The sequence below is a fragment of the Corvus kubaryi genome, unplaced genomic scaffold (assembly GCF_017639235.1).
Source record: "Corvus kubaryi isolate FWS band 111438036 unplaced genomic scaffold, C.kubaryi_AGA036_p1.0 66, whole genome shotgun sequence".
Taxonomy (NCBI): domain Eukaryota; kingdom Metazoa; phylum Chordata; class Aves; order Passeriformes; family Corvidae; genus Corvus; species Corvus kubaryi.
The window spans coordinates 36,023,113-36,035,277 of NW_024582054.1; the positions used below are offsets into that span (position 1 = coordinate 36,023,113).

At 51.2% G+C, this 12,165-nt stretch overlaps 1 long non-coding RNA gene across 1 annotated transcript; it reads right to left on the minus strand.

Moving 5' to 3' along the window:
* Positions 1 to 2,081: 2,081 nt before the first annotated feature.
* Positions 2,082 to 4,476, minus strand: LOC121673805. The gene is made up of 2 exons (XR_006019309.1): positions 4,439 to 4,476; positions 2,082 to 2,917 (listed from the first exon to the last, which is right to left on the minus strand). It is a non-coding gene; the product is annotated as an uncharacterized LOC121673805 (long non-coding RNA).
* Between the last annotated feature and the right edge of the window lie 7,689 nt (positions 4,477 to 12,165).

The window sequence follows — 12,165 nt, forward strand, 5'->3', positions numbered from 1 at the left end:
CGAAACCCAGACTCCGGCAGCAAAGCCCCCGAGGGCTTTCGTCAGCTCCGCCGCTCACGTCGCTGCTCGGCCTCTGCAGAGCAATTCTTTACACAGACAGCCCCGAGGATGAACCGGCCACTGCTCGCCCCGATCGATTTGTGTTTCCTCTCAAGGAACTAGTAGCTGAAATACAAATTCAGGATGAATAAAACATGAAAAAAAAAAAAAAAAACCTTTAAAAACTGCCACTGAAGCATGGAAACCTCTTTTCTTGCTGAATTATGTTGGCAAAGTAGTGAGAGGACTGCTCTGGCTCCCAGCTTGCCCACCCACGGTGTCACCCCGCGGGCAAACCCCGCGGTGCCCGGCGCTCGCCAAGGCGTGGGGCGAGCGGGAGGGACACGGGCAGCAGCTGCTGGGTGCCCGGGCTGGTCACTGAGCCCCTTCCCCACACAGCCCGCACTGCCCGGGGCCCGGCAGGGCTCTGAAAGGTCACCCCAGCGCCCCGCGGGTGCTGCGAGGGTCCCTCTGCGCCTGACACTCGAGCCCCTCTGCACCCCGGGCTCACGAGCACAGGGTGCCGTGGACTGCCGAACACAGCCCCGCACACTCAGTATCTCTCATCTTGCGGTGAGCAGCTGCTGGGCTGTGCTACAAACTCCTGTCAGAGCCAGAAGGTCCCCCTGAGCCTCCTTTTCTCCGCTCTGAGCCGATCCCCGTCTCCCTCAGCCGCTCCCTTTATGATTTCCTCTCTGCACTCTTCACTGAACACCTCTAGCACCTCTCCAAACCATCTCGGGTGTGGTCCAGAGCATCCCGTGCTGGCGAATCCGCCGCAGGCAGTGAGGTGCTGGGCAGGACTCAGAGCAGGCAGCACGGAGTGTACACAAGGATACCGAGCTAAAGGCAACAGCACTGAAATAAATGGCAGGAGCAATTGCTCTACTTTATTAGATGCTGACAAGAGAGCATAAATCCCTATCTGCAAAAATCGGTTATGTGCATTTGGACAACTGAATAAGGAGGTCTGAAATATTGTTCTATTTACTTTCACGGCACAGAACCAAGACACTCTTTGTTGCCTCATAAAATGCAGCACAGTGAAGTTAATACCTCTTTGCCAGCAGCTTTTTGCTCCCTCTTGCCAGGGACAGCCTCCGTTTGCGAGACTGCTCCATCAATCCGGAACCCGCAAGACCTCGGGTTTATGGATGCGTTTCCTTGATCCAGGGCTGAAATAAATGCAGATGATGTGTCTCGCTGCCTGATACCAGCACGCCAAGGGCACAGAGGTCACTCCAAACCCCTGACCTGCCCTGCTGACTGCTCCTGCCCCAGAACAGCACGAGGGGAGTGCTGGAAGGCAGAGGGGCTGGAAGGGAGAGGGGCTGGGGTGCTGGACATGTCCTGGGTGGGGCATGGGGCAGAGGAGGCTTCACCCACGGGGGCTCAGGTGGGAAAAAGTTCACCCACATTTGTGGTTGTTCAGCCTGGAGCAAAGGAGGCTCAGGGGGGACCTTGTGGCTCTGCACAAGTCCCTGACAGGAGGGGGCAGCCGGGGGGGTCGGGCTCTGCTGGCAGGGAACAGGGACAGGAGGAGAGGGAACGGCCTCAGGCTGGGCCAGGGGAGGCTCAGGGTGGGCAGCAGCAGGAATTTCTGCATGGAAAGGGTGGCCAGGCCTTGGCAGGGGCTGCCCAGGGAGCTTTGGAGTGCCCATCCCTGGAGGTGTCCCAGGAATTCCTGGAGGTGGCACTCAGAGCTCTGGGCTGGGGACAAGGTGGGCATCGGGCACAGTTGGGACTCGATGGGCTGGGAGGGCTTTTCCAACCTCAGGGATTCAGTGATTCTGTGATTTTTGCCCTCCCAGCATCGCTGGCAATTGCACCTTCACTGCAGCACAGAGATAAGTGGCAGAGGCTGCAGTGCTGTGTGCTCTGGATTTGGTCCCTGCCTATCTTTGTTTTTCAACCCAGTTATTCAACACAGTTATTTTTGGGAAGCCCTTGGGACAGATTCAGGCTGCAAATTCAACAGTAGAGTCACACAAACGTGTCCCACTTGTCTCACCCGGGAGCCAGCATCGAGGAGCACTCGCGTGTTACTCAGAATCAATGATTTATTCAGCATAAGTGATTTATTTTATTCTGCTCCTTTAATAGCCAAAAGCAAAACTTTCTGTCTTCAGAGGTACTCAGCTCAGTGGTGGGGTTGGTTTTTTTTCAAATACAAATAATCCCAGAGTGTTGCTTGCTGACAACAGACAGGACATGGTGGATAATGCTCCCTTCATTCTGCAGACAATCAAAGGTGCCCAAATTTGTTTTCCAAGCGCTTCATGCAAGGTGATGTTCTCTCACATTTCCTTGGTATGCAAACATTAAATAGCAGGAACTCGGCAAATTAAAATATTTATGAAGTTCCAACTCTGAAATGGAAAGCAGGTATGTCTTTTTGCTGTACCTTTAGGAAAATACTCAAGCTGATCCAGACGTTATGTGAGGAATTGAGCTTCTGCTGCCAGCTCTGTCCCTCCATCCAGGCACAAAGCTCCCGTAGTTCTTACACTGAATTTTGTAAACCTTCACTCATCAGTTTTCATTGATTCTTGTGGGCACAAAGCATAGCCAGCACTTCCCAAACCTCCAAATTGCTATCTCATTAGCAGCTCAGCATGATGTGCCTTGTGCATACCAAATGAGGTGGTATGCCTGTGCATCACACTTCCTCTCCATAAATTTCCATAGAAACATTCAAAGCACAGTTATGTTTTTGGTTGATTTTCTCCGTTGTTGTCTGTCCCCACTTGTTACAGTAGCCAGGTGATTAAAGGGTGCCCACATTCCTAATTTTTCTTTTCAGCTGAGTTCCAGCAGTGTCAGATCTTCAAGCACAACTGACAAACAGGGAGAGTCCATGGAAGGTGGCAAAGACAGGCTAAAAAAAACAAAAGAATGGAATTTTCTTAATTAAAATGCTACCCCTGAGATGACGGCGGGACCACCGCAGGGATGAAATCCTTCAGCTCCGTTTTCAAGGCTTGGAAGCTGTGCAAGGGCTCAGGGTCACACACTTCGGGTTATGGTGCATGGTAGAGAAGACGCCCACAGCAGGAAATGTCTAAAACTGGCTTTTTTTGGTTTATTATGATCCAGAACTCAGTCTGACTTCCTCCTAGACATGTTTTCCCAGTGAGGTGAGACTGGCACCTTATTTTAGACAGCAGAACGGAAGCTCCAGAGAGGATCCAGCATGGAACAATGAGTGAGGGGAGAAGGGCTGGGCAAATATGGGATTCTTTTTAGGGGGAATGTTGGTGTCCAGCAGGCATTGACTCACCACCAGCGAATCACTAACAGGCCCACTTCTCCAGGCAGAGAAATTTGCTACAGCTCCTGGATTTCTCCCTATGTACCTCAGGAAAACACAAACCCCCTCATTAAATTAGGAAAACTCGTAGGTGCTACTGGAAAAGAGCATTTATCAGAGTGACTGTAGTGGTTTGGTCCAAAATACTCATTACTGTTTATCTGCTGTGAGATAAGAATTAGGAGAAAAGCAAAGCAGGCACCAAACTTGAAAGAATATAAAGAAGTTTATTAACAGACCTAAAAGAGGGGAAAAAAAAATTATACCACCTTCAGAACTCTCCTCCTCCCCCCACCTTCCTCCCTTCTCCCACTGACAATGTAAAAAGACAGCCCTTGAGATGTTCAGTCTGTTTACCACTTCTATAATAACCTTGTTCAGTCCATTTAGAAAGAGAAGTCTCTTCTTGCTCATGCTATGAAAACATTATCACAACGAGACAGCCGCCCACTTCCAAATATTGTTCAGTCCATTTAGGAAGAGGAGTCTCTCTGCCTGCATGTGAGTCCCTTCCCCCGACTTGCAGCTTCTCCCGCAACTGCTTTCGAGGGTCCACTCTTGAAGTTTTTTGGGGTACAGTTTTAAGGTTGAGCCGTTCAGAAACAAAAACAGAGGCCCTTCTCCTTCCCTGGGAGCAAAGGGTCTTCCTCATCTTCATCGTTAGGACTATCTCTGGGAGCATCTCTAGGAACTGAGGTTTTCTCCTTTCCCATTTGGAGCAAAAGTCCTCATCTGGTTCATCTCTAGGGACTGAGGTTTTCTCCTTTCCCATTTGGAGCAAAAGTCCTCATCTGGTTCATCTCTACGGACTGAGGTTTTCTCCTTTCCCGTTTGGAGCAAAAGTCCTCATCTGGTTCATCTCTCCCTGTCCAAACTTCTCATGAAATTACAGCTGCGTCAGCATCTGCCTATCTCAGCACAGGTGCTTTTGCTTACGAGTTGAACACTCCACCCCCCATATCTTCATGAAATTACAACAGGATACTCTGATGTATCATAGCTTCACAACAGAATTTCAGCTTTAAGCATCTCCTCTCTCTCTTCCCTCAGGTTTTCAGCTCTTCACAGCAATAAAAGGGTTACTCTCACCTCAGCCTTGCAGCTTTGCAGCTGGAATGTTGAATTTTTCTTATCGCAGTGGAGAGGGGGGAGAGCCGAGCCGCTCCGGCTGCCCACGGCAAGGCAGTGGGGGGGGTTCCACGGCTGGAACAGGTCCATGGCTTCAGGATGGCCGTGGCCCGGCCCGGCCTGGCCCAAGCAGGGCCTGGCCGGGCCCGCTGGCCCCCACACGGGGCCCGCAGCCACCTGTCCCAGCGCCGGAAACGAGAGAGAGCTGGGGGGGAGTTTGTCTATTCTTAAATGTGGATCACAGAGGTGATCACAACTTTAAGTGGCTTAGAGAATTGTCCATATTCAAACTGGCCAGCTGATAGGTTCTATCAGCTCCCAGAAGAAACTGTAAGCACCCCTTAGCAAGGACGTCCCTTCCGGGACTATGCTTGCTAACCTATGACAGTGACGTGCAGCTGCTCGGATGCACGCACCTCCGAGGGGAGCACCCACACACCACAGAGCCTCCCATGGATCCCATCTTCCTGCATATCCAGCACACCGAGCAACTGGAACACAATCCAACAGAGAGCAGGGTCAGGGTGCAGTGCTGAGGACACAGAGCCTCCCTGGGAATGTGGGGGGAAAGTCCTGACTTTCCTGAAAGTTCCTATACCTGGAAAATAAACTGATTGTACCCGTAGCGGAACATGAGCCGCTGGTAATGAACTGGCTCCCAGCTCTCCAGCGCCAGTGGAAGCTCATTTGCTTTGTATAATTGGAAGTGTCATATTCAGTAGCACTTTCCTAACCCTTTTTTTTTTACAGAGAATCCACAACAATTTGTTGCAATACAGCGCCATTGATTCCAGTTGGGAGCTATAGATCAGGTAATTAGACATAATGAAAAGCAGAGAAGGAAGAAGGATGTAAAATTTCTAAAGCTATAGAGGAGTCGTCACCTATTGCAGTGCTCGTATTGATTCTCTTCACTGTACGGAAACCTGGAACTCTTAAGGGCAGCAATAATGGCACTTCAAGTGCTCCAGTGTCTCTGAGAGCATGAGAAGAAAACTACGGCTTGGTGCCAACTCGGCTGTGACAGAGCAAAAGGATGCAAAAGGGGAGCACAGGGAGAGGAGGGATGAGAGGGATGCCACCCTTCCTGGACTGCTCTGCTGAGGGAGGGATGGAGGAGAGCAGCTGCTGGGTCCCTCAGAGTTGCCTTTTTCTCTGCCTTCCTGCTGGCATCAGAGGTTGGCTCATTTCAGTCCTTTTTCAGCCTGATTCTGCAGCTGCTCTTGTGCTCGGACTAGAGGAAGGCAGAGGAGAGGGAGGAGCAGCATCAGATCGCTGCCCCCTTCCCTCCACATTCCCCTCACATCCTGCACTGGGTACATGGGAAGTGACCCAAGTATTGCCCTGGACCTGGACCTGCTGTCACATGTCACTCTTCATCTCTGATGCCAGAATCACAGAGCCTGGCAACCGCTCACTTCCTGTCTTTCATTTTATACCAACTCTGTTCCAAAGGAAAAGGCTTGAATTCAAGAGTTTCTCACAGCCTGGCTCTTCCACTCAGGTGCCACAACCCTCCCTCAGACAGGTTAATCCCCCTTCGGTGCTCCCTGCAGCAGGAGGAATAAAACCAATGGAGTAACAGGGAAGAGTTGCACAGACCCTCTCTGCCGAGAGCATTTTCACAAGGGACACAAAGGAGCCGGGAAGGGCAGGGATGGGCAGAGGTGGCATTACCTGTGGGAGCCAGGCATGTCCTGGTAGGGCAGCAGCCTCTGAGGAAGCCCTGAACTGGCCCTTTGGATACTTGTTTGGTCTCAAGGCTTAAAATGCCCTCTCACTAAAAAGGATTAGGAAAAATTTCCCCTGAGGCAAGATTTTCCACACTTAATTCCTGAGCACTTCAGCCATATTCCTCTGCTGTGTACGCCCAGCTCTCCCCACACCTTAAACAAGCTTTGCACAGGCGTCTTGGCTGCAAGTAAACCTCTTCTCCTGTTAGAGACACTGTGCAGCTGCTGACCATCACCCCGTAGTTCCTGGCTCGTGAGGGCCATCCCTGCAAACAGAGCTGAGCTCACGAGGAAGCAGATGGTGCCATGGGAACAGGTTGTGCCATGCTGGACTGGCTGCATGGCTGAGCCAGGCTCTGGCTGGCTCTTCCCACACCTCCAGACCTTGCTGTGGGGCAGAGCTCCCTGGTGCAGCAGCTTCTCAAGAGACCCTGGGTGCCACCAGTCCTGGGAACAGTGAGGGTTTTAGGGGAGGTGAGAAGAGTTTGGTTATCTGAAGCAGGGCACGGAAGTCTGGGCTTGGGTAGGTGAGAACTGAGAAAACGTTTTCATTTTCAGTGAAATTAATCATACAATTGTAGAATTATAGAAGGCACCTTAAGATCATCCAGTTCCATCCCCCTGCCATGGGCAGGGACACCTTCCACTAGACCACGTTGCTCCAATCCCCATCCAACCTGGCCTTGAAATGAAAAGCACGTGGAAGCCAGATATGAACAGGAAAGCACTGCAGTAAGTTTGTTCTCCTTGCACAAATTCACAGGGAATTCCGTTGGAAACACTCCCTTCTTCTTACATGGGAACTCAGTCTGTGTTCATCAAGCACAAAACATCACAAAGTGCTTTGCGCAGTTGAGACATTCAGTGCGAGACTTCACATCGGGAATGCAGGATGTGTGAAACCGGCTCGAAATAGGACAGAAAAAAAGGAAGAGCTGTTCTATTCCCCAGGGTCTGCTGCCGTGTTCTCAGGCTCTGGAACTTTTCAGCATTTCTAATGTGGAGCATTATAAATATTCATACAGACACTCATAGGCTAAAATTAAATGAGCTCGTCAGGTTTATTTTTAGTATAATGGACGTAGGCAATAAGAAAATCCCAAGGCAGTGACTGGGTGGGACTGGGGTAATGGTGGTGTCTCTTCCCCCATTTCAGACAGTGCTGTGGAAGGGAAATGAAAGCACTCACGGGGAGAAGCGTGTGGAGAGCAGGCAGCGAGCAGGGCTGGGGTGACGGTCGTGTTTCTCAGCAGAGCCCCCACTCAGATGGGAGCTGGGCCTGGCACTGATGAATAAACATGTCATATGGTGGAGACACTCCTGTGCTGGGAACACCAGGCTCCTCGGGGTGCTGGGAGAGCAGCAGTGAGCTGAGAGAGCCGGGGGTCGGCAGTGGGAAGCACAGCAAACGGGAATGACCTGGTGTGGCTGGTGCAGGGCAGCAAGCCCACGGTGCCAAGTGGGATGAAGGGCTCCAAGGTGTTATTTTCCTAGCTGGAAAATCGTCTTTGAGTTAGTGCTGGGAAAAGGGCAGCCGAGGGCTCAGCAACAACCCAGAAATGCATCAGTTCAGGTCTGGAAAGGGAAATATGGAGGGAAAAAACCAAAACCAGGGTTCTTGGTGCACGTGGGGGTGCTGAAGGGCTGCGAGTGTCCAAGGAACTGACTGCAGGAGCCCAGGGAGAGGAGGGCAGTGGGGGCAGCTCCAGAGGAAGGGGATGCACCAGCACGGAGCTGGACGGAGCAGACACAGGAAAGCTTTTCCTGAGATATTTTCTTCCATTTGTTCCATTCCTACATTTTCTTTCTAAAGAAAGCATCGCGGGGCCAGAGGGACCTTTGCTCCGGTGCAGCACGGCAGCCGCGCTTCCATGGAACCAGCCAGGGATTCTTCTTTCCTGCTTTAGTGCTTTTAGTTTTAATCTTTTACAATCTGTGGAAGCATCTTTGAAGACATGAACTCCCGGGATTTTTTGAAAAGCTCCACACAGCTTGCAGTGGGCGGCTGCCTTCCACAGGTGCTCTGAGGACACGGCCCTGGGTCGCTGAGGAAAGGCTCGGGCTGCCAGGAACGAGTTTCCATGGGAGATTGGTGTGCAGCAGCCTCCAGAGAGGGGGAAAGATCCACCTTCTGCTCCTTTTAAATGTGTCTTCAAAAGCTGCTGGCAGAACGAGCACTTCGTACCTCCCCAAAGGTGGGGCTCTCTCTGGGTTGTGTGGCGGGACGCGGTGTGAGGGAACACCTCTCCTGGGAGGACAGGCTGAGAGAGTTGGGATTGGCCAGCCTGGAGAAGACAAGGCGCTGGGGTGATGTAATTGCAGCCCTTCAGTACCTAAAGGGGCTCCAGAAGGGCTTGAGAGGAACCTTGGACACAAAATGGAGGGACAGGACCCAGGGAATGGCTTTCCACTGCCAGAGGGCAGGACTGGATGGGAGATTGGGAATTGGGAATTGCTGGCTGGGAGGGTGGGGAGGGGCTGGGCTGGAATTGCCAGAGCAGCTGGGGCTGCCCCTGGATCCCTGGCAGTGCCCAAGGCCAGGCTGGACACTGGGGCTGGGAGCAGCCTGGGATGGTGGAAGCTCTGGCAGGGCTGGTGCAGGTGACCCCACAGCCCGGCCGTGGCTTCCCCCAGGATGCTGCCGAGGCCGGACCACTGCTGCTGGTGGCTCTGGGATGTCATTATTTCTTTCCCATACCCCACAGTTTTCAGCCCCTGGGTTTAGCACACACCCTTCATTCCTGTGTCAAAGCACAGAAGTGCCTTTACCTTTCAGTTCGTGATTCAGATTTCTTTTTTTGACATAATGTGACATAATGCAACGTGCTGGCTGCAATTATGTACAGTTTGATTGTGTGCTGGTTTGTCACTCAGGGCAATTATTTCTTTTTAATAGTAGTAATTGATACTCTGAGTTGCCAAAGATAAGAAATCCAGCAGTAAGCAAAGCCATTTGTCATCCCTGCAGCCTTGAAAAATAATAATTGAACTGGCTGCCTGTATTGACAAACAGAAAGGCAGCTCTGATCCAAGGGAAATGTTAAAAACTTAAAAATCAGCGTGTTTTTGAGGGAATACCATTTGTCCATAAATAAATATACCACTTATTTCTAATTTTTTTTCTTCTGAGGAGCATTTGTTTTTACTCAAAAAGCCGGTGATATCAGATGGGAGGTTCTTTAGAGTTTTATCCTATAATGCTTTATATTTATTCATTAATATAGAGCATTGCTTCTTGTTCTTAATAGACAATCTTCTTAATCTTAATAGAAATAATCACTAAAAAGCAGTAAAATTAAGTAGCAGCAGTCTGTTGGTAAAAATAGGAGCACAGGTGCAGTTGTGTTTGGCTTGGAAAGCAGCTGTCCTGGGCAATCTCTGCAGATGCAGCTGGACCAGGTGCCTGGTCAGGGAGGTGCACAGGCTGTGCCTCCCCGCAGGATGCTCAGGGACAGGGGCAAGTCCCACCCCGGACGCCTCCGAGGCCTCCCCAGAGACCTGACCAGACACCACCAGTTCTGCATTAAATGGGTTTGGGGTGGTGCTCACAGCGGGGCAGGAGAGGTCCCACCTCCACTGGCTGCAGGTGTCCCACGGGCTGAGCAGACATACAGGAAACTGTTGTACTTTACCCTTTTTATTTTTACTTTTTTAATCATCTACTAGAGCTTTAAACAGGCAGTGAACCTAAACACCAGCAAATAAACCACCCTGCTGTTCCACCAGGTACGGGCAGCTATTTTTATACTTAGACTTTGAATTTTCAGTGATTCTGCAATGAGATTTTTCACATTAAAGAATATCCTTAGAAAAGGAACTCTTAGAAGAAAAATCATTCCTAATAATCTTGTTTGGGTTGTATTCGGGCTGTCCTCTGTAAGATTTAAACAAAAGGCACAATTGCTTAGACTAAGTCTCCTGAATCAAACTAACACAGGTTTAAAGCAGCTCCTGTTTCTAGCTGGAAACGTGGAGGTTGTTAATCCTCTCCACAGGCACAGGGACCCTGCTGGGAGCCCAAGCCCGTCCCCACTTGCTGCGTGCTGATCCTGCACACTCGGCCCTGTCTCTGGTATGGATCTGCTTATCTTAAAAAGGAGCATATTTGATGCTATTTTCAGAAATGTTATCACACCAAAAGCCGTTCCTCATGTTTTTATTTATCCATTCATTAATTCCTCTGTAGTTAGAACAGGCTGGGGAGATAAACCACACTTGCTGTTCTCTGTTCCTCCGCCCAGAGCAGGGGGCAGGTCCGAGGCTCTCGGAGACAGACCTGATGGCCAAGATTTGCTGCTCTGTGAGGCAGTTTGGGCTCCTGGACAGATCTGTCATGTTTGGGGCAGCCCAGAAGGGACATGCAGGGGTTCTCAGCTCCCAGAGTTTCTCATGGCCAGGAGTTCTCAGTTTCTAGGGGTTCTCATGGCCAGGCTGCTGGGTTAGGAGAGAATCCCCTGGTTCAGTGCTGGAGTCACCATCCCTGGAAGGGCTCAAAAAACAAACAGACGTGGCATTTGGTGACATGGTTCAGTGGGATGGGAGCACTTGGCTGAAGGTTGGATTTGATGACCTCGGAGGCCTTTTCCAGCCTTGCTGGTCTGTGGAGATTCCGTGACTCAGAGCAGGTCCAGGGCAGTGCTGCCGGGGCCACGGAAAGCACTTGGGACGGGCTGATGGGACGGGGTTGATTTTGTGATGAGCAACCCAGGGCAGAAACTGCTCCAGCACCTCAGGGTTATGGGGTGGGGTGTCAGTGGCCCCCATTTGGACAAGGGATTGGAGGGACAGGACCCAGGGAATGGCTTCCCAGTGCCAGAGGGCAGGGATGGATGGGAGATTGGGAATTGCTGGCTGGGAGGGTGGGGAGGGACTGGGCTGGAATTGCCAGAGCAGCTGTGGCTGCCCCTGGATCCCTGGCAGTGCCCAAGGCCAGGCTGGACATTGGGGCTTGGAGCAGCCTGGGACAGTGGGAGGTGTCCCTGCCCATGGCAGGGGTGGGATGGGATGGTCTAAGTCTCTTCCAACACAAACCACTCTGTGATTTTGTGATTCTAATTGAGTGCAAAGACAAACATTAACAGCAGAAAGGCCATTCCAGGGATGGTTATTCCCACGGAGCATGTCTGTACAGCTCCTGCATGTCCTGCTCTCCTTACTCTCACTCCCTGCAAAGGTTCACCTCCGAACACCTGCCCAGGACAATTTTCCATGCAGCTGGGTTATTCCAGTGTGGATATTTTTGTGCCTTAGTGTTCACAGAGCTACCCAGGATTCCTCACCTGGTTTTCCACTACCAGCTGCTTGTTCTGGAAAGAAGGAATTGGTGAGGCAGAGCCAAGGCTGCCTCTGCCCTCGGCAGCCGTGTAGACATTTCTCATCCCCACGAGTGATAACAAGTGGAGAAGAAGCGCCGACCGTGGGGAAACACGGTGAATATTTTATGAGCTGTTAAACATTTATTAATCATTCATATGCAGATGATTAAAAAATTAATACAAAATCTGAGAATGATTTAGGAAGGAGTGAGCTCATGCTGACAGATGTGAGGAGCTGCTGGAAGGGGAGGGCGAGGGGAGGAGACGGCACTGGAGTCCTCTGGAAGCAATCCTGTCTGCTTTGCAAATATCAAACAAGACAAATTCAGCAGGGCCCCAGGTCCTCCAGCCTGCAGCAGTGAGCTGGGGGTCAAACAGGGACAGGCAGAGACAGCAGAGGCAGGTAAGGACAGGCAGGAGCAGACAGGGGTGAGTAGGGACAGACGGGGTCAGGCAGGAGCCAGCCTCTGGCAAGGACACAGCATTGGCCCTGCTTCTAATTAAACCCACAGAAGTTTGTGTGAAGTAACCAGAAGAGCTTGAACTTTTCCCTTCCCTTCCCTTCCTTCCCTTCCCCTTTTCCCTCTCCTCTTCTCTCCTCTCCTCTCCTCTCCTCTCCTCTCCTCTCCTCTCCTCTCCT